The 22834-nt window shown below is 44.6% G+C and overlaps 1 protein-coding gene and 1 long non-coding RNA gene across 4 annotated transcripts in view; one reads left to right on the plus strand and one right to left on the minus strand.

Moving 5' to 3' along the window:
* Lnx1 (ligand of numb-protein X 1) overlaps positions 1 to 8718 on the minus strand; it is a 107371-nt gene extending 98653 nt beyond the window's left edge. Inside the window, exons 1-2 of one of the 2 annotated variants that reach the window (XM_021163798.3) lie at positions 8609 to 8718; positions 8374 to 8491 (exon numbers count right to left, since the gene is read on the minus strand). The gene's annotated coding sequence lies outside the window, so the exon portion shown is untranslated. Of the gene's footprint in view, positions 1 to 8373; positions 8515 to 8608 lie in introns of those variants that run through there. The other variant, XM_085836760.1, reaches the window with a different exon arrangement.
* An 8787-nt stretch (positions 8719 to 17505) lies between these two features.
* LOC110295301 (uncharacterized) lies at positions 17506 to 21947 on the plus strand. 2 transcript variants are annotated; one of them, XR_002378039.3, is made up of 4 exons: positions 17506 to 17731; positions 18707 to 18828; positions 19600 to 19735; positions 21801 to 21947. It is a non-coding gene; the product is annotated as an uncharacterized LOC110295301 (long non-coding RNA). The 2 variants fall into 2 exon arrangements; XR_002378038.2 differs by lacking the exon at positions 21801 to 21947 and having other exon boundaries at positions 19600 to 19791.
* The last annotated feature ends 887 nt before the right edge of the window (positions 21948 to 22834 follow it).

Genomic DNA, 22834 nt, shown 5'->3' on the forward strand with positions numbered 1-22834 from the left:
GGACCTGCACTTCACCTTGGGAGAAGGAGGCAGGTACTCGCAGCCTGCTGCGAGGAGGATTGCGGTTAGATCTGCTTCTACTTAACTTCTAAATCGCCGGTCTCAAAGAGGGAGCAGGAGACTCATTAATGAAACCTGCGAATGACATTCGCCTGCAAAGTGTTCCAAACACCAGAAAGAACAGAAAAATAGAAAGGGTCTCTGCAGAGGTCACAATCTGCCAGGAAATGACAGAACTGAACCAGGAGAGTCAGCAGAACACATCTGGAGTCAATAACCAGGAACACAGACATTCAGAAAGTGGGAAAGACAAGGGAAGTAGTTGAGTGAGCAGAGTCCCTTGTGGCTAGCCAATTACATATGAGTTCTAGAGGCCTGGGGATGGCTTTTCACAGCCTTCCAGAAAAAAGGCATCATCTCCCTTGACAGGAGACCTCAGCAGGCTTTCCCTGAATGTCATGGTGCACCTGCCATCCTTGGGTTGGTCTGTAAGTGCTCTGTCTCGAATAAGATGTCCTCCCACATCCTAGCTATAAACATGGAGTCCTGCAAACAATACACAATTAAGGCAAAGTATTTCATCTGACCAAGCGCTCTATTACCGCAGAGCATCAACACGGACTCCTGGGAAGAGCTGACTTTAGGGAAGTATGGGAGCGAAACAGCCTGCAAGCTCATGTCCTCCCTCTCAAAGATGACCATGGCAGGAAGAGACTCTTGCTTCTTTTCTTTCTTTCTTTTTAAACACATAAACAAATTTTGGAAGATAAGAACAAGAAGAAATGTATTCGCATTCTTAACATTTTTCAACCATTTCAGTTCTACAGATGTGTGCTAACTGCCCCATCCATGACCTCTATTTGTCTTGAACTCTGGGGACTCTGGGAAATTCAATGCTATCTTCATGACGTTCAAGCTTAATTAGGAGAACAGAGGTGGATAAATGGCATGACACATGCGGCAAACACAGAGGTGGTGATGAAGCTTTGAAGGACAGGGAGCAAGAGAACCACAGTCAGGCCCAGGAAACTTATTGGACCACCTAGTTCCTAGGAAGGGTCACAAAAGAGGTTCAATCTTTAGTACCACTTATAGAGGGCATTGGTGGGACATGCCTTAATCTTAGCACTCAGGAAGTGGAAATAGAAGAATTAGAAATTAAAGGTCATCCTCACCTATATAGGGAGTCCAAGGCCAGCCTGGGCTACATGAGGCCCTGTCTTAAAATAAATTAACAAAACCCAAAGGCAAAATTGAGTAGAATTTTGATAATCAAGAGGAAGTCCCAAGGGGAAAGAGCCTAGCCAAACATCCAAGACAATAATACAAAGATGTTAGTGGCTCTACATGACTTGAAAATATTCTTTTAATATTTTATTTAGATTTTTTAATGTCAGGGCCTCACTATATATGTAGCCCAGCTGGCTTCATACTTCCAGTGTAACCCAGGCTGTCCTCAGACTCACAACTCTCCCTCAGCCTCCCGAGGGACGGGATTACTGCTGTGGGCACAATGCCTAGCTTAGAAATTATATGATTTTGGGTTGGGCAAAGATCATAAGATCTCACCAAGTGGGGAAATGATGTTTCAACATATCTAGGGGTGACATGCACTTGCTATTCTGAATCTGTCCAGTGATAGAGGCCTGGGTAGTTTTCAAAGTTTTTGTGACTTTGGCTCTTGTTCTGTCTTTCGGTGTTCAACGTATGCTGCAATACTCCTTCAAAATATGATGCCCATCTCCCAAATTAAAGACAGCATTGCTGGTTTTGCCTTGTCTTCTCTCTTCATCTCTGGTCCGTCCAGCTGTCTTTGTAAGTCGTCCAGGTGATGGTAAAGAGTCCCCTAGGACACTTTTTAATTTGCTAAGGTCCCTTGAGATAATGGTACTTGGAAGTAGACATTTATGCTTTTATCCTGGTGTGGGGAATCAAGATTCATTTGAGTGATAACCTCCAAGAATATGGCTTGTCCTGTCTTCCATTGCAATCTCTGTTGGTGTCTATTGCCTTCTTTGTGTAGATTTGTCATGGTGTTCGTGGGAAGAATACGTTAGGTCTTTAGAGTACAAAACCCTTACTGCCATGCCTTGAACACAGGAAAGAAGGATGGAAGTATCAAAGGCTGCCACCTCTAACTCTCTGTTGCTTATACTTTACTCAGTTTGTCTGCACCAATGGTTCTCAATCTGTGGGTCAAGACCCCCTTGGGGGGTCGAATGACCCCTTCACAGGAGTTAGATATCAGATATCCTGCATTTCAGATATTTACATTACGATTCACAACAGCAGCAAAACTACAGTGTATGAAGTAGCAATGAAATACTTTTATAGTTCTGGGGTCACCACAACATGAGATATATGAAAGGGTCGATGTATTAGGAAGGTTGAGAACCACTGGTCTACATGAAGATTTCTCTGTGAACAGACAGAGATGGCTGTGTATGTGGACATTGGCTACAGAATGAGTGTGGAGAGTTAAAAACCTGCCCTACTCACGGACACAGCCATGGTTCTCCCCAGATCTAGGAAGCTGACCTAATTGGGAAATTTGTCTTTTACGTATGTCATCAGGTATTGGATCTTGAGATGAGAGCACCTGGATTACCCAAGTGATCTCTAAATCTAGTATCCTTAGGAAAGAGAGAGAGAGAGAGAGAGAGAGAGAGAGAGAGAAGGCAGACTCAGAAGAGGAGGCAATGTCAAGACGTAGCCTCATACCAAGTGACCTCGTGACCCAATGGATGAAGCAAAGGTAAATTCTCTTGCCGAACTCCCTCAAAGATGGGAATGTGCCCCTGCTCATGTCTCCATTTCAAACTTCTACACACTCTAGAATTGAAAAAAATAAATGAAGTTGTTTAAAACTCCTGAGTTTATAGTCATCAGCGGTGGCAATCCCAAGAGACTAACCCAGGAGACTATATATCCCTAGCGGTGAATCCCACAGAGATGAGGTAATCTGCCCAGTAGCCCACTCTAACCCTTTTCTTCATGGCTAAGTGATAGGATAAACATTTTGGGATGGCAGCCACAAAGACTCCTGTATACTTAGAATAGCAATCCTTCCCCAGTGTACAAATCTAATGATTTGCTTTTAGCTTGCTAATAAGTTACAATGCAGATGTCTTTAGAGGTGACTGTGAAAGCAATTTACAAGGGCCCCCAGGGGCTACCAATGGAATGTCTGAGTGTGTGTATACTGTGGAAGATGTCATACAAGTATGGCCATAATTCTTAACGAGGAGCTTGGAAACACAAGGTGACTCATGCTAATGTGAGGATGTATGAGCCGAAGCATGCGCTGTTCTACTTAGAAGAGGCCACGTGACTGACAGAGTGTAGTCACAAGCAAGCTATACACATCACCTCAACAGATAGCAATGACATAGCTAAGCCTCCCATCACGCATATGCCGTTGCCATGCTGTGTGCCAAGAAGCTATTAAAGGAATTCCTAGAGAGCTTCCACTCTGCTCCTGGTGAAGTCTTTCGTGTCCCTGTGACAAATGCATCAACCACAAGAAGCAAATACGAGTCACTGGGAGAGGCAATGGTGACAATGGTGGTGTTTCAGTGTGCATCCTCCAGGGTAAAACCCAGTGTCAAACAAACAACCTGAGAGGAAACTTGCAGCACATGTTTGAAGTGCACTGGTCAACCCACAAACAACCACAGGGAATGTGGCCCACTGAGTAGCGAGCAGGGATTCTTTGAGAGATAGAAGAAGCAGAGAGGGATTAGACAGAAGGAAACGTCCATCACGAAGCCTGCATATGTCTAGTTTGGGAGTCAGCTCATCTGCCCTGTCTGAAGTGGGAATGCCTCTGCTCCTATCTGTTTTCAAATATAAAAAGTGGAAATCTGTTGCTACGATTTTCAATACACAATTTGCTACAGGTTAGGGGATATGCTGATACTGGACATGCGTTTTTCTCATGTAATATTTAAAACAATTGATTTTATATTATGTATTTTCATGCCACATGTGAAGAAACATCTCAGCTGAAGAAACACAAATAATCTTTGGTCATCCATCCATCCATCATCATCTGTCCATCCGTCTACCATCCACACGTCTATCCATCATCCATCAATACAACTATCCTTTAACATCCAGACATCTATCCATCATCCATCTGTACATTCATTCACCTATCATCCACATATCCATCTGTCTGCCATCCCATCCAACCTTCCACCAAACAGTCCAGGTGTTATATATGTGGAATAATGCTCACTTTCAGTGACAACACACTCAGTACACACACTCAGCACACGCGCGCACACACACACAGGTGACCTATTGCATTTTTGGAAATGCCGATTTACAGGAGATGCTTTCTCTCCTTGATTTGAAGTCTGTATCTGTGTTGCTAAGCAGTAGGTCACTACAGTTTCCTTAAACCAGAAGACACAGACTAAAGAGACAATGACAGGTGGGAAGTTAGAGAAGAGAGCCAGCATTCTATGACTGTGATCTCAGCCCCCTGTAGTCTCTGCTCTTGGTGACTTTTATGGTTTTCATATCGATTCTCATTCTTAGGAGACAACACCTACTTAAAATCTAATTACCCCAGGAAGAATGATAGTGTTCGCCAAGTAGTTTTGAAAAGCTCGTCGTAATTGTTTGGGAACACTGTCAGAGGACAGTCAGTTTACCACCCACATAAAAGTGAGTCTATAATGCTGGCACAGAAATATCAAGAATAGTTTCAGGCTGCCAGGGAGTCCAGAGATGCTGAGGTGGGAAGGACCTACGTGAGAGCCTCTGTAGCCCTAAGCAAAGTAGATCTTTTGGGCTCTCCCTTAGTGGTGCAGAACTCTCATAGTAACAGGAGAAGAACTACTGAGAGGTGCAGCCATGAGTCCCCACTGCAGGAAGATGCATGGATTGCTCATCTTATACTCCAGATTGCTACACCTGTTGGTCTTTAAAAGACCAGCCACCACACTGGTAGCCACTCCACCCTAGAAGGCCAAGATTAACAATACGATCTTCATTAACTGCCTTTCCTTCTAAGTCTATGGGGATCTTTCCAGAAATATGCAGTGTTCATTCAGAGGCTGTTTCCATCATTATGTTCAGACTGAAGCACAAGCTAAGTCATTTAACTGTGGGATAGATAACATATCTATCCCAGAATCATTGAGTGCCTAGAACCGAACACCTAGCATGGGCAAGGTACCCCACACATAAACTCTGCAACTGTTTTCCCAGAAATCCTGGGTAGCTAAGTACCCAGCTTCCCAGACAGCCAGATTGAGGCAAAGATATTAAGTACCCCATGCAGTCTAGCAATTGTGTGACAGATCTGTGTGTTCCCTACGACCATGCCTTCTTTTCGAGAGCATCCCATGAGGACTTCCTAACATGGTGCCAGGGCTGTTCCAGACAGGTTAAAAAGTTTCTCTGGGGCATAAAGAAATCACATGCTAGAACTGGGCTTTGAGCCCAGGCAGTCTGATGCCAAAGATCAGTTAGTTCCCTATTCTACGATGGCAAGGCCACTTCACCTGGAATTAAAAGACCATCTTGCCCCAGTGAGAGGCACTGCCTGCCCCTGCTCACTCCATTACTCTGACCCATGCATTTAGGTAGTCTTTCTCTGTGTTCTATTGTAGGATGCAGAGGTTTCAAATTGGGGAATGTGGGGGCGGGGAGGAGGTGTCAAGGCAAGTGATGGGCAAGGAGCCCGAGGTCCTTCCTTAGAGTCCCCTTCAGCAAGCTGTAGTATTTTTAAGGTTAGAATCCACAGTCCTCAGTTCACTGGGCCCTTGCTCTTGAATGGCAGAAATGTGTGTTATACTTTGGGAAGAGGGTGGGACCAGAAGAAGCTCGCAGCGGGTCTGGGACCACAACTGCTCTGACGCAATGATTCAAGGTCATTGATGGGTACAACATATTCTATTCAAGGATGTGGATTTTTATCCAAAGGTCCTATGAGCCTTCCCTCCACAGATTGGTACAGGTTGCAATTATCTGTCACCTCTCATACTGGCCTGGCCAAATGCTTATGGAGTCTGAGGTAGAAGATGTTTAGCTACGAGATTAGAGGGGACAAAGTACCCAAGGCCACTCAGGGTGGTAGCATGATGAAAATGGACTGGGCTCCCTGAAAGTCAGAGCACTCGACAATGACAACAACAAGACTTTCTCCTGAAAGCCTTTAGGAACTCACACTTTGTGAATGCATCAAAAGAGCCTTGAGCTGGGGACAAGAAGGAAGAGTGACCGCTCCAGCGTTTGCTTCGCCAAGGGGGCTGGCAGACACACGCTGCCTGGCTCAGGGAATGACAGCTTGTTCATTCTCCTTCCTCCGGACTGTTGTGTGTTCTCCAAACTGTTAACAGTGGGGTTAATTACTGACAATTAATTACAGTAATAAGAGCCGGGCTCTGAACCACTGCAGCCACAGGAGAGCTACATGGGCTCACACACGTCCTCCAAGCTCCCAGAAAAATTCCTCCAGCAGAGAGGGACTTGGCTTTTATTTGTCCCTGGCTCAGTACCAGGCACTGCCTCTACTCAGAGAACCACATTACACAGTACTTATATCTCTTATCCTACTGAGAAGGAAATGGAGGTCCAGAGAAGTTCAGTAATTTGCTAAAGGATGTAAAATCTCCTAATCGCACTGGTATATACCTGAACCAGTGGAGTTGTCATGGCAACTTCTCAGGGAGAACACCTGCAAGTTATCCAACAAGCTGCCCCACCCCTATACTAGACACTGACTCGACTCTGATTTCTGCCCTGTCATGTTTTTTTTTTTCTTTTTCTTGAATTGGGGGCAATAAAAACATATTATTTTCCTATGCAGTTAGAGACAATGATCAAACGATTTGTTATTTAATAATAGGTCCATTGTTTTAAAAATAACTAATAAACCAGGTATAGGAGAAGGGGTGAAAGTCTGCAGAGGTTTGGAACATCAAAGACAAATGTATGCATACAAAATCCAGACTATGGGGAGTCCTTCTCTCACCTTGCTCACAAACCTCTGACTCAACTGAGAATGTTACTAAGGCATCAGCAGCAGGCACTCTGCAAACACACACTAGCTTAGAGGACAATACTGGGCACAAAGGTCAACTAGAAAAGAGACTACGTGCTTCCCAAGAGTCGGAGAGAAACCAGTAACAAGCACGAAGCAGACACTTACCAGCAAGAAGCAGCCGTTCGAGGGCAGTGCATTCGTACTGTTGGATGTTTGGCATGTTCTTTTACTTTCTAGAGGGCTGTCTCTGGGCTTATTTCCTAGTGGATGCTTTCCTTACAAACCCCGCTGCTAATTTAAGTCCCAGGAAAGGGACTAATCAAAGTGTATAAAATGGAATGTCTCAGTCATTCATTTATTTCTCTCCCGGAGCTTCCCAGCTAAGTTGATAAGAAGACAGACTGGGGATTTGTTTCTTTGCCCTTGTTAATAATATTAGCTGGTGGAGTGGGTCCCTCAGGCTCATTGAGAGCAGGTTATGTGGTCAGAATTAGAAAAACAAATATGGGTCCTTGAGGTAAAATTACTTTTAGAGTTGGGTCCTAGCAGAGCAGCCTCCTCCATATATGTATTATATTAAGAGCAAGATAGAAACAACAAGAGAGTTTCAACAATTCAAAAGGCCAGGCCTGGCGTTACATTCTTGTGGCCTTGAAAGGTAATCTTTACTTTAGCCAAAGGTCAGCAGGCAACCTATCTGGCCTGAACGTAAACAGTTCTAATCCAGACTGCTAAAGGTTTTTCACAAATAAAGGAAACTAAAGGCTTGTTGAGAGAGAGAGAGAGAGAGAGAGAGAGAGAGAGAGAGAGAGAGAGAGAAGAAAGCTTATAAATAGGGAGCCAGAATTTATTACCTTTAGTATTGACTTTCTACTGTAAACAACAAGACCTAGGGAAGTATTACAGCTTTGGATCAAAATTGCTTCAGATGAGATGAATGCAAGCAAGGAAAAAAAAAAAAGACAATCTGAATTTTGTGAATGTCCCCAGCACCCCACCCCCCACCCCCTACACACATGCACAAAACAGGCTGAACTGGTCTGCACATTTGAACTAACTTACAAAAAGCATCTCACTTCACTTCTCTCTGGGGTTTTTTAAAAAGAATCAGATCAACTTCACCAACAAGTAGAGGCCGGGTTAATAATCAGGAAACAAAAATGATTAAATATCTGGCCGAGATAACGTTGCTGGCCATGGAGTAGGACTGACGCAGACATCTCTACTCTCAGAGTGTTACTCTGGGCTGAGCCAGTGAGTGTTTTTTCTTTTACTTTTTCTTTCTTTTCTTTTCTTTTTTTAAATTCAGATTCCTTGTTCAGATCCCTTCTGGGTCAGAGGTCTAAAGAGAGGAAAAAGTAGTTCCTTCTCACCTGTTCAAAGATGTTTGGGACTTTCAAAGCAGCAGTGACCAGCCAGCCTCCATCCCTGTGCCAGAAGCGTCTAGGGCCGCCTGAGCTGTGACCGGTCTCAACTTCAGTGTACAGGTGGCTGGAGGAAGAAGAAGGGCATTGGTTGATTCAGAGCAGGAAATCTGTGACATCACAGAAGTCTGGCTGAGACCTTAGGGACTAAAACATCCCCGGAGGCTCCACCCCCGTCAATTACCTGACTACCTTGGAGCAGGTAGGTGGCGTCTCTCAGAGGACAAATGAATCAGTTAGAGCAATTTGCCAGGTGGAATTTACTTTCCTTTCTGAGCATAGCACGTGTCTAGCCCCGTGTACAGATCTGAATGCGAATGCCTGATTGTTTCCCAGGCCCATCTTGTATGCCTGATATTGTTTCCCCTCCAGGCTCACACGAGCCCACACAGCTGCCAACATCAGAATTAAAAGGGAAGTTTAAACACTGGAATGAGACAGGGATTTTTGTAGGTGGAAAAAAAAAAAAAAGAAAAAAAAAAAAGGAAAGGTTGTGAAGACTTAGCCGTATCTGGGATTTGTCCCCACTAACACCTTTCTGAATCACATCCTTTTGAGTTCCTAGTGTTTTTCTGTTCCTATATTATAACAAACCAGAGATGACCTAAGTCTACTTTAAAAAATCTAATTTTAATACCTTTCAGTATCATTTTCCAAACACCCTCGTGGTCCCCAGCATATTAATAATAGATTCAGGCATTGGTAAAACTTCAGTCATTCCTACCTCGGTCTGTCTGTCACGTGGTGGTTACAGTCCACAGTAGGCCTGCAATTAGGAGTACTTTAAATGATTCAGGTTAGAATGATAGCGCCTTACTAAGGCCATGTTGTCTGCAGGGAGAGATAGGGAAGAGGACTCAGGGCTATTTTGGTCCCAAGCTTGGTGTGTGACCCTGGACAAGTCACCCTTGCTTCAGCTTTTCCAGCAGGAAAGAGAGGCTAATGGCACGACTCAGCTGGCACTTGAGTGACAGCTAAGAGGATTCCTGCCTGCTGGTTAAGGCCTGTGGCATCTTGTCCCATCAGCCTGTTGAATTGCTGTGTGTCTGTGGCTCGCAGCCAGCCTCCCTCGCAGATGTAGTCACTGTCCGGAATGTGCTACCTGGGGACCCTGGAGAGTTCTCTCTCCTGGGTTGGTCCAGGCACACTTTGGTCCCCTAACGAAGAAAATGTCTGCTGAAAATCTTTCCCCACTCCTGATCTTGAAACTGTAGAAGTGCCGCCTGTTCCAACACCTCACCACCTAACCAAGGTTTGTGGGCGGGACTAGGGGACAGCTGGAGTTAGAATTGGTAAAAAAGCACCTTCTCCCTGAGTGTCCACATTGGTAGCTGGCTCCCTGTCACTTTACTTTACTTTACCTTGTAAAGTAAATGGGAGGGGGTAGCAGAAGGAAGATGAAGCTAGCGCAGGAGGCAACTTCAAAACACTGGTTCACCCCAGACAGGCCTAAACAGCCTCTCCATCTGGGACTGAGCAGCTTGGGACTCTTTTAAAACACACACACACACACACACACACACACACACACACACACACCTCTCTTCGCTACTTTATCCAATAGAAACTAAGGGAGGCGTGGCTACCCTGTACCGATAAAAGCAAAAGGTTCGAAAAGGAGGGAAGGGGTTGGGGCTTGGGGGTTGGGGGGTGGGAAGATAATAAAGGTAGCTGAACCTTTCAAGTGCAGGTTTTTCCGAGGCGGGAGGTGGGGGTGGGAGGAAGTACTATTAGCCCAGCAAAACAAAAGCTTCTCCTTCCTGAGACAGGGTGTCCCCGTGTCCCCGGGGATAGGAGGAGACCAAGGCTAGCCAGCTTGCAGAAAGCCACGCCCCTCATTGAGTTCCGCCCTCTCTGTGCTGTCAGTCAAGCTTCACCTTGCCCAAGGGGATTGGCTCTGACTTTGAGAGGCAGTTAGATTTCCTGGCACAGAAACCCTGGGCAGAGGCACAGGAGAAATATATTTGCATAAAATGTGCAATCAATGAACAAGCACAGAACTTCGCTGAAGGAAGGCCTTTAGACTATGGGAATTTTTCTGGCTGTGTTCACAAACACACAGCCACTTGCACGGATAGCCTGGTGAAAGAAAGACAAACTTAGAAGAGAGAGGGGAAATAGAGGAAGTGGATCAGCATTAAACTGGGAGTGGAGCCAAGGCTCAGGTGTCTTGTGTAAGAGAAGAGAAACTCCTGGCTATTTTATATGGTTAACCAAGAGAAGGGCTTCTCTATGCAGCGGAATGTAGCCTATTCTTTAAAGACTAAAACCAAGTTCAGTATAAACTCCACGGTTTCATTCCGGCTGTTGTGTTTGAACAAAGTCTTAGATTCTAAGGTAAGGTGGGGGGGAAGGCAGACAGAAATAATGACCACTAAAGCGAACACGGAGTAAGAAAGACAGCAAGAGCTTGCCAGGCCTGCGTACTCTCCCCCAAGCACTTTATACCGGAACCCCAATGTCAGCTCCTAACGTCATTTACACGCAACAGGATAAGGAACCAGGGTACAGAGAAGCAGGGAACTTGACTCACACAGCGAGTGGCAGAACTAGGGCAGTTTGTAAACAGGGCCTTTCCTAAACTGTGAAAAGAAATCAGGGAGATTCGAATGGTGTGTTCACTGGGTGAGGTCCTAAATGTGAATCTACCTCTCTCCCACTCCCCCCCAGCACCCCCCCCTGCCCCCCGGCTCCCCGACTCTAGACAGGGTCTCTAGTGCAGCCTGGTCTCAAACTCCCTATATCTATGAAGACAGCCTTGACTTTGGACTCTCTTGCCTCCTTTTCCTGAGTACTGGGTCTACAGGCGTGAAGCTCCACATCTGGCTTTATTTTGTGCCGGTGTTTGAACCCAGGGCTTCCTGAATGCGAAGCAAGCCTTGTACACCTGAGCTATTCCCTGTCCTGCCCCGCCCCCTCCCTTTGAGACAGTATCTTGTAGCCGAGGCTGATTTTGAACTGTTGATTCTCCTGCCTTCAATTCCAAGGGCTGGCATTCCAGTCATGCTTTGCCATGACGGGCTGACTTTAGCCTCTTACCTGCGCATTATTCAGAAGGAAAAGCCCGGATGAAGCAAGAGTGTGGTCTGAGAAAGAACTTGAGGTGCAAAATTAATTAACAACTGGTTTATATATGAAAAAGATAGGAGTGAGATGTTTATTCTTATGTACCTGTATATGTGGATATATGAAAAGCATGAGGACATTATATCATTTCTGGGGGTGCTCTTTGAACTTATATTTTGGAGACATATCAACCCAAACTCAAGAGTGAAGGACAGCTTAAGGGTCCCCTTGCGAATGACAAGTAATTCCCTATGACATCTTCCATGGTCATTTCTATCAGAAATGTCTTTGAAAGCCTAATATGATCTGTGCACAGCTGAAAAGATGAGATAATGTAAAAATAATTCGCATTATACACTACTTCCAAGGCGAGTGGTTTAGGCCAGCATCAGCAAATAGTAGACCCATACTGCTTCTCTTGCAGCCTCCTCCCCACATCCATTTCTTTGTCATTGCTGAAACCCTAAGGTGCTCTGGAGCTCAGAGGTAACCCTGTGCCATATAGGACTGTCACAAACTGCCACCATCTTCATGAATTCAGCTTCGTTGGTATGCAAACGATCACTGCAGCTTGGCTTGTTGACTGTGATATTTTCTCACCGGAGGAGGGCTTGGGGTGGGGGGAGGGGAGGGGAGGGGAGGCTCTCCGGAGTGTGAACCTCCTCCTAGCCAGCTGTTCACCACCTCAATTGCATGTGACATCAGGGAGGGGCTAGAAGTACATAGGCTGGAAAGGTCTAGGGAGAGGGATTCTCATCTATTGGTCCATTGGGAAGTCCTCGCCCAAGCTGGTAGACTTCTAGTGTGGCTGTGTTAAGGCCACCCACACTCCTGCCCATAATCCCCACAGCCCTGTGAGTATACTTACTAAACTCATAGGCTCCAGAGTGAAGACTGGTGAAATCATACCTCACTTTGCCCTGGAGACCTTAGGAGGAGGGGCTGACTTCTTTTACATCTCCCTAAGCAAAAAAAAAAAAAAAAAAAAAAAAAAAAAAAAAAAAAAAAAATTAGCAGCTTGGAATATACCAACTATACCCGTGGGTGGGCTAGCAGTTGATGTTAACCCTTTCCCTCAAGAACAAATCATTTCTAGCCCTGTTTTGACAGCAGCACACTAGAGGAAGGGGGGAGCTGGTGTGGCCAGGGCTGCTGGGAAAATCGTCATACCAAAAGGAACATGATTGGATCTGGAAGAGGAGACGGTGGCAAGGACAACTCACACAGGGCTGGGGGCAGGGATCCTATAGGTCATGTGTGGTGGGGACCTGTGTGGAAGGGCAGCAGTACAAAGTGATGTAGAGGAACCACCAGGTAGGTGAGATGGGGTCAGATCAGGACAGGAGGCTGGCTTTGAGAGTGGCAGTGTCCTCCGTTTTGGGCTACTGCTCTATGGCTTTCCTACTCTTTGGGAACTTTTTGCTGTGACTGGATCCTGGAATGTTCATTTTCTGCAGAGGCAGGTGGGAAGCATTAGGAAGCTCACAGAACTCAAGGCTGGGCCTTTCCTGGTTACTCAGCCAGCTCACGTGAGCACTGTGACTTCCATCAAACTCTTATACGTCTTGACAGAGCAATGGAAGCAGGAAAGGGGGTCTGTTCTCTGAGCTCTTAACTTCTTGATCCCAACAATGAAGGCTAGCATTCTCAAGGCTTCCTTGTGGCAAGGAAGTCACGGCTAAAGCATTCCTTCTGTCACTGAAGAACCACTCTGCCCCTGTTTGCAACCCCCCTTTGCCCCCCACCCCACCAGCATATTTGTATGGTTTTCTAAGACGGCTGAATGCCACAATAGGGAACAGATTTCATCTGATTTTAATCAAATCATCTCTAGAAAAAGCCTCGGCTACATAATTACTAAAGGTACTCTGCATTAAGAGATGAAATTGCTATATATACATTACATCACATTGGCCTCGATGGTTTTTGAAATCTAGCTCAGCTCTAAGTCTTTCATTAGCTAAGGACAAGTGCTTCTTAGCATGACGTGTATAAGTAGGGTCGCCACAGGGCAATTCTTGGTAGAGACGGAGGTTTTCCAGCTCTGGAATGTGGGAGATATCTCATCACTCTCCCCACAGATCAGCCATGTGCTGCATTCTTTACAGATGTTCTACTAGGTACCTTGAGCACATCATAGGAGACCCTCACCCTCTGGTCCATTTGCTTTCTATGGGGAGATGGGAGATCTCTGGGAAGTTAGAATCACACCAATTACTGATGAGGACACACATTTTATAAAGATTTACTATACAAAGTGTGGCCAGCACACCCTTATTTAACAAAAGGGAGGCAATGGCCAAGGGTTGCTTTCTTTGCAGTTGTCACATGTTAAATGTGGGACCACTATATCTCCATGCTTACATGACTCCATCCTTGCATAAACCCAGAAACCACAGGGGCTCTTTTCAAGCAACTGTTAGTGGTGATGGCAATGACGTTCACCCCCACTCTTCTAGAAGCATCCATTTCCAGGCTTACTCCTCGGGTCTCATTAGCAGCCTGCCTGCTAGAATCTGTTTCACATCTTCATTCTTCCTATGCACAGAGCATCAGCTGCTCCCTACCCCATATTAGCAGAGAGCAGGCTCGCTCATGGACTTATTAGCCTAGGGACAAGGTTTTCTAAAGCACACACTCTTACTGACCGTATTCCATCTTTTTTTCACTTTGCCCATAGGAGTCTCAGAAAGAACAGATCTTTCTGAGTAGGCTCAGATCTGCTCTTCCTCTATCTTAGAGGGAGTTCAACTTCTCCTAGGTTGCTCCAGGCCCCAAGGTTTTCCTGTTTGTAAATATGCCATACCTAAGTCCTCCCAGTTGGGTATCGTCTAGAGCTGTCTTCCCAGTTCTATATTTAACCTCCAATTTCATCTCTATAGTTTCAAAAGTGACATAAATAGCTTCCATAATGACTTGAATTTTTCTAATTTTCCTGAACACTAGTGAAAAAGAGGGTCGTTGTTCAATGGGGTGTCCTAATACATGCCAAAACCTGATTGTTCGTACTGCCCATAACAATCTGTCTCCGTTCACTTCCCACTGCCTGCATCCACATGATGCACCCGTGCCACTGTACTGAGCCCTGGCAGAAGCCCATATGCTTAACTGTACTTGACATGCAAAAACCAAGCCTGAGCAGAAAGCAACTTGTTCAACACACCCAGCTGGTTACAGGCAGATCCTCTGCCCTACTGCAAGCTACCTGGAGTATCACTCTGAAAAATCCCAAGTGCTTCTCTCACCACGGAACCTTTTCTAACTTCCCCAAGCAAGTACTTGTAGGCGCTCTCTACGGGCTCGGCTTCAGTGTTTTACTGTATGTCATGTTTAGATTGTCTTCTCAAAAGATAGATTAAGGCTTTTCCTATAAGCCCAGAGCTCTGCCAGGATTCTGAAAGGAACACAGGTAGCCTTCAGTAAATTTCACTTTAAAGATCAAAGGAGACCAGGGGAGAGGTGAAGGGAGGACTCATTGCTAAGTTGGATTGAGCTAACTCTTCCATCTCCATAAGCTTTGGAGAGTTGGCTACCACATTTAATTTTCACAATGGATAACAAACTAAGCATTCATTATCCATCCATCTACCACTTATAGAACACATTTATTGAGTACTTTCAATACCACAGTCAGTGCCTAAGAGAAGAGTCGTCTTCCCCCCCCCTCCCCCAGCTTTTATGTATTTACAATCAATGGGAGCCAGGGTTTAAACAAAATGCAAGGTAGAAATTGTTCTAAAGAAAAATGCTGTAGATGTAGTTATCCAAGAGAAGGAGGCTACCTTGGGCTAATTTAAAGTCTTCAAGTTCTCTGCTGTTAAATAGCAGAGCTAGTCTCAGAGAATGCTGTAGTTCCCATGATAACCTCAGACCCTAACAATCTCACCTTGGCCCAAATTGTGCATGTCCCCAGATGACCTAAACTTCATAGCTTTTTCTTCTACACTAATGTGACGATAAGTGGATGTTCTGAGCAGATAGAAAGACTAGCCGTGTCTCAATTATGTCTGCTGTCTCGAGGCCACAGTCAGGGGTGCCTGGCATCCAGGCAAAACTATGGGAAAGCTCTGGGTCCTGCCAATGATGGTGACATCTGTAGACACTCAGATGAGCTTCAATTCCTTTAAGGTTGGTTGTCAATCTAATGGGTCTTTTAAAAAACAGCTTACTTCAAGTGCCAGCTCCTAAAGCATTTTATAATGTACACACACATCTCTAGATTATATCTGTGTATGTTCAGTCATCAGTGGAAACAAACAAATTGTCATTTGCCTCGTCTCAACCCGCCATGCACTGGCTGGCTTGGCCTCTGAGTCTAGGAGATGAGTCTCTCTAGACTTGTGAGACCAAATTCTTCAAACGCTTTTCCCAGGGAAGTTTAAAATACACAATCATTAGTGACACCAGGTGACTTAAGGACGAACACACACACACACACACAAATGTTCTGCTGAGGAATATAGCAGAAAGGGCAAGAGGGAGAGAGAGAAGAACTGTGTTGCTGGCCAGATGGGGCGTGTAAAGTCCCAGAGAAGCCAAGTTCCTACGTGGAGGGGCCTTTTCCTTCCTAGTGAACTTTCGCTTCCATCCAACAAAGGGCAGAGATCATAGCCAAGGAGCCATCCCTCTGGACCTTCTAAGTCAAAGATTAAGAAAGAGAGTCACCATGAAGATTACTCACCATCAATGGAGAGACAGCCTTGGCTAGATTCTGAACAACAGGGTCTCCAAAGCAGGGATGCTCACTTGACTTCTCTCAAATCCCAAGCATGAAGAAACTCCCTTTTTTCTTTGCTCAGGGAATTTGGGTCAGGTGTCTGATCTCCTAGGACCTTCTTACAGCTGAGTTCCCCATGGGGCACCTGTTACTAATCCACAGTGAGGTCGCTGGAGCCAACAAGACTAGGCTTCCTGGTGAACCGCAAGCCATAGGACCTAGAGTGTCAGGTTTGGAATTGGGTGATGTGGAGGGAGGGACTGTCCGTGTCCTCTTCGGATGACTCTGGGCCGAGATGCAGCCATTTCTTCCTCTCATGGAGGCTGAACCTCCATCCGGAGTTCAGATTATCCACCGAGTAATGAGCACTTTCCTGCCGCTCTCCTTTGTCCATTGTTAGAGTAGGGGGTGCCATTATGAAACTTTTCTCAAGTCCCCCATTTTTAAGTAGTCCAATTAATCATCAGTTGGAAGCGTTGACTTCACCTGTAATCCAGGGACCAAAGACAGGTGAGAAGAGGGATTCATTCCACGTAGGATGTGAGCATGTCTGAGAAGAGCCTGGTATGTTGTGTTCTGATCTGCTCACCTCATCCCAGTGAGTAGCATGGAGGGTTAGGAGCTGGGAATATGTTATTAACCAGTCTGGGTACTTAGAGGCCCCAGATCTTGGTTTCCTGTTTGTGATGCTTTAATTTGAGCCTTTGACAGTTATCAGTATCAGCCATCAGCTCAGGCTAGCCAGACTGGTTTTCCTAGTGGCTGTGTCCTCCTGAGATAACAAAGTCCCCTTCTCACTCACTTTGTCATAGTTTTCCAAGGAGATGGACTAGAATGATAGCCCTGAGATTCCCATACTGTGTGACTTCCATGAAACTATCTCCCAGGAGACCAGTCCTCCCAAGTGATTAGCCTGTCCCTGGATTAACGCCATTTTCCAACTACCCACCCGTCGTCACTCACAGCAGCTGTGGCAGCAAGATGCCATCCTGGGGGCTTTCCTTTTTGGTGCTATTTAGCCACTGGGTTGGGGACAGAGCAGACAGCAGCTGTGCTAAAGAATGCGTATGAAGACCAAGTGTACTATCACCTACCTGGAGATGTAGGGAGAACATCCATGATTCTCCTGGTTCCCCTTCAAATTGTCTCAAAGGATGAGACAATTCTAGCATCAGGACTCACATGTCAGGGGTCACCAACACGTCAGTCCCAAGCTGCCAGTCACTCTAAAGGCACACTCTCCTAACTGGCTACCATGGTTTCTCCCTGTCCCCGTATCTCTCATGCAAATTAGCCACTCTGTAGACTCTTCAGCCATCTATCCTGAAATGCTCAAATGACTGACGCCTCATCTCTATCAACACCATTGAAGCTCTCTGCTGAGTGTGCATATCACCACAAGTTCATGCACGTATTTGGGCAAGAAACAAGGACCTTAGTCAAGACAGGCCACTGAAAACAGTTTACAAAATGGGGCCATTTCCACAGTTGCATTCGAGATACAGAAAAACCATAGAGAATGTGGTAAGCTGGATGACAGTAATGGTGTGTGCCCAGGAGGTGGGTGGGAAGGGTAAGGGGTGTGCTGCATACACATTGATGTGAATTAGCAGGGACAGGTTGGAGGCAGGGTATATATGAGCCCACAGGGCTGTGCTGTACCTGAACTATCTTCCCTTGGGAATGATCACATGAGATTTCATAGGCAAGCGACATGGTTCCTCATTAGGTAGTCTTAGGTCTGAAGTTACCCTCTGTAGAAAGGACTCTGGAGTCAAAGGAGGCAAACTCTGCCATCTGTGATTTCTCACTTTCAGGATCAGCCTGCCACTCCTGAACTGGAAATGGTGGCTTCAACCTTAGACCTGTGAGTGATAGGTACTGAGGAGAGATTAAATATGCAAAGGCCTGATTAGGAAGAGCAACAAGGGGTGGAGGCTGAGAAAGTCAGGGGGAGCTGTCAGATTGCAACCCAAAGGCAATGCCAGGGAAGGAGAAATGGGAAAGGCTAGGAAAAAGTGTGCTTGGGACAGAGGGCTGTCATACCTGTCCATGAGTGGTCATAGTTCTCTAAGACAAGATAAACAGACTTGGGATCCAAGGATATTGACATTAGCAGGTGCAGAACTGAGAGTTCCTTTAGGGCTAGAGAAATATCTGTTATCAAAAAAAAAAAAAAAAAAAAAGTCAAATTATTACTGACTTTAGTGGCTTGTTCATCAGCTCTCAAGTCCCCTGCATCTTTTTCTGTAACAAGACTTTCCAGGTGTAAAACTACAAAATTAAATGATGCTCTGAGCCATGAGGTTGCTAATGATGGACAAAGTTTCTGTAGAGGGGCGCCACCATGCCACGGCATTTAGACAGCAAAGGAGCTGAATCAGTGCTGATGACTGTGGGGTTGGTTGTACAGGGCTCTGTGGAGCTGTGGGGCTGCCTGGGGATCAGAGGATCCTTACTGCATCTGAGACTGACTCATGTTGTACACACTGTGCCTAGGATGTGAAGGATGACCTCATGCCACAGATGCACAGATAAAATTCAGCCTGGGAAGACAAAGAGAAAAAGAGGATTGGATACACCATGCACAAAACCATCTCCTGTGGCTTCTCCTTGAAAAGGTCAGGCAGCATTGTGAAAATGCCTGCAATTGCTTAGCCTTCTTGTGACTGTGTCTCATGGATAACTTCTTGACTTACAGAAAAGCTTGCTGCTCTGTGTGTGACACTGTTCCTAGACATTCTCCAGACAAGAGTTTCCTATTTTTGTTGTTATTAATTTTTAATCTATTTTTGAGATTATAACATTTCTCCTTTCTTTTTCTTCCCTCCAAATCCTCCCATATGCCCCTTCCTACTATCCTTCAAATTCATGGTCATTGTTTTTTGTTTTACTGGTTGTTATTGTTGAATGTGTGTATTCCTAAATATAACCTGTCCTTAATCTGAGATTTTTAAAAAAATAATTTAATTTTTAGTTTGTTTATTGAGATGAGGTCTCTTGTAGGTCATAGACTTTCTTGGATCCATGTTGCTTCTCCATCCGCATTCAAGAAGCCAGAGGGAACGAGTTATACTCTAGATACCTTGCGAAATGACCAGTTGCTCATTTGGTCATAGGCCTTAGAAACTTAGAGTCACCTAAATTGTGACATTCTTCAAAGTCAAACAGAAGCCAAGAGGCTTGAGCCGCCTCTAGTGAGCCCATGTGGTGGGCGGCTCATACTTCTGCCTCGCCCTGGATGTTTGCATATACTATATAGTGGTTGTTATAAGCTGCTAATATTTGTGAAAACAGCAGCATATTCTTAGTAAAGGACTTGGCCTTTCGAAATCAATCTATGATTTTTCAGTTTTCTGCATAATAAGGTGTGTTTTCTACTTCCTTTTTAGGAACCTGGGGAAACACATTCTCGACACACACATGAATAATCCCTATGTCCTCCACATTGCAAAGCTCACAGGAATCAGATGAGTGCAAACACAGGCACGGCATCTTCTCGAAACTCTTCAGTACCCTGCTCCCAAGGTAGCAGGGATTGGCCAATGGGAAGTCAGCAGGTCCTGACAAAATGAAGTGTTTTACACGGCACCTCTTGGGCTGCTGTGTTGTTTTCTTGGACCTTGGATTTGTCCCAGATGTGTACTGTAGTCCTTTAGATTAACTACCCACTTTGCAGATGTCCCCACATTGCCACATTTTCCCCTCAGAGTCGCTTTTGCCAACAAGAGAGCATCTTTCTAACTGATAGAGGATAGAGCTCCTTGGTAAAGGGCACAGTGGTTAGAACTGTGTCACTGGTGGCAACAGCGGCTAAGGCTTATTGAAAACATATCAACATGCTGACCATGAGGCCATGTACTTTGACGAATTTTGTTCTTTATCATCTCTACCATGAAACTGAGGCACAGCTGGGTTTCTTGACTGTACCCAGCTTATGTAGACAGTATAAAGCCTCAACGCATAGCAAACACCTGACTCTAAGTGTAGCTAGGTGTGAACTTAGAATTTACACTAGGGAATAGTAAATATAGCTACCTACAAAAATTGCCCAACTGGAAATCTCCCATAAATTACAGTCACCAAATATTTAAATGCCATTTATATTTATTATGAATCAAAAAGCAAACATGACCGAGAATGTAATATGTTCTTGGTTGTATCAGTTATTACAAAAAGTGATAAAACATATGTGTTATAATGAAAAAAAAATAGCATTTGAAAATCTTGGCTCTACAGGGGCTTATACTATTTGGACGATCCCAGATTTCCACAGTGAAAGAACTGTGGAACAAGATAGGATGTAATAATTTTTTAAGAGTAGAGGAGTTCAGAGCCTTCGTCTTTGCCGGATGGCTGTGGGTTGTATTTCAGGTCTCTCTCTTCCTCAGAGTGAAACCCCAGCTTTCACTTTTGGATGTCAGGGCACTAAAAGATAGTTCAGTAGGCCCGACTAACCTGTGCTGGCAACCTGGAGTAATCTCCAGAAAAGAAAGTTTTCTTTGGGGTTGAAGATGATCACAACTGATTACTTCTCAAGAGGCTTAGAAACCCGGCCGCCGTAAACACAGCTGGGGAAGCACTTGAATGTGAGTCCATAAAACCCCAGCGAAGAATCTACCCTTCCCTCCCAACGGTTCCCACACTCTATCCACGAGTCCACAGAAAAGCAGTAGAGATTTTTAGACAAGCTTGCTGGTAGGGAGAAAAGAAAAATGTAGAGAGACATGCTCACTGCCTTACCTTGGACTACCCTATAAATAACTTCCTTATCTTGTTGAGTTAAAGGCAAAAGGCTTATTCTCAACTAATCCGGGATGTTATACAAACAGATCCTACACAAATTGATGTCTTCTCCAAAGGCAAAACACTAATACAATTATTTTTGTTATTATTGTGTTAGATTTATTTACTCTATTTTACATGTGCAGGTATTCTGGCTGCATGTATGTGCAGGTGTTTTGATTACATGTAATGTGCACTGTACATGTACCTGGTGCCCATGGAGGTCAGAAGAGGGCATTGGATTGCCTCAAACTAGAGTTAAGGATGGTTGTGAACTACCCCTGGGAGTGTTGAGAACCAAACCTGGTTCCTTTGCCAGAGCAACAAATGTTAACCACTGAGCCATCTCTCTTGTCCCTAGGATTATTTTTGAATATATGAAAAGAAAATTGATTTGTTGAGGAAGAGCCTACAACAGACATGAAGTTGGTTTTCTTGACTCAGGGACATTCTTCATTGAGTAACCCTTCTATTCTCTTAGGAGAATGAGCAGCTATGGTATAGATTCTATACACCAAACCACAGCAAAGGGATTAGAAATATTAACAGTTACCTCTCATTGTGGCTTATTGATTTTTTTAGAAACATGTTTTAAAAACAACACTTATTGTTTTTATAATCAAAAGATACTGTGACTTCTAAGAAACAACTGGTCTACTTAATTTTCTTCTTGAAAGACATTCAGTTATCATTTAAATAAATTTCCCTGGATTATTTTGCCCGTCAAGTAAATCATTGTGATTAACTCATTCTAAAACAACTTTCCTCTCTGGGGTAGTTCTTATAATTAATTTGTATTCTTTTGTAGATACACATGGAGGTTAATGGCATCTTGATGCAGGATTTAAGCTTTGGTGGGGAAAGAAGTTAATCTGGGTAAGGAAGAAATGTCGTCCTAAGAATGTGATTCTCAGCTGTCTCACTGTGCTGCTCATTAGCAAGAGGCACACAACGGACTTTCAGAAATAATAATGGCTCAGAACCTCCTGCTTTGGAGATAACAGGGCTCTGTTATTGCAGGTGGCCTTCTACTCAAAAAACAAAGCCGGAAGCGTCCATTGAATTAGCCTGTTTACATGGGTTGAGCCATGCTAATGAAACGGAGCCATCAAGGGCCGGGTGCAGTACCCTGTGTGGAAGGGAAAGCCTGCCCACTCCTCTTCACTAGCCCCAGATGCACAGGCTGTCCTCCATCCCTACAAAGACACATGACACATTGTGCAGCTACTTATCAATTGACAGCCCCTGCCTCCCCGTCCTATACTATGAACAATGCTTCTACAGACATTCATGGAAGTTTTGAAAGAATGTATCTTTCCATTCTATTGGGCATAAATCTAGGAGGGGCATAGATGAGTCATACCGAAATTCTATGTTTAACTTTTGATGAAGACCAGGCTCCTTTTCAAAGTGACCTAGCTGACTTAACCTTTTTATAAGTCCACCAACTATGTCTGAAAGCTTTAATTTCTGCTTTCTAACTTTTGTTATTGCCTGTGCTACCTCATATAGTCATCCAGAGACTGTAACAAAACAGAGCCAGCTGGTGTTCTCATGAATTAAGACGATACTTAGTATTGTGGTCACAAAATGCAGCAGAAGCTATGGTGGTCTCATAGTCCTAAAGAGATTGAGGGAGCTGGGTATGGTAGCTCCTAGGACTTGGAAGGCAAAAGCAAGTGGGTCTCTCTATACCAGAATATGGAAAGGGTCCTCCCATGCTCATGATTGGCAGGATTAAAGTTGTGAAAATAGCTATACATCAAAAAACATTCTATGTATTCATTGCATTTGCCTTTAAAAGTCCAACACGATTTTACACAGAAATTAAGAATTATTCTC

The sequence above is a fragment of the Mus caroli genome, unplaced genomic scaffold, assembly GCF_978045245.1.
Source record: "Mus caroli unplaced genomic scaffold, Mus_caroli_1 scaffold_4, whole genome shotgun sequence".
NCBI lineage: Eukaryota > Metazoa > Chordata > Mammalia > Rodentia > Muridae > Mus > Mus caroli.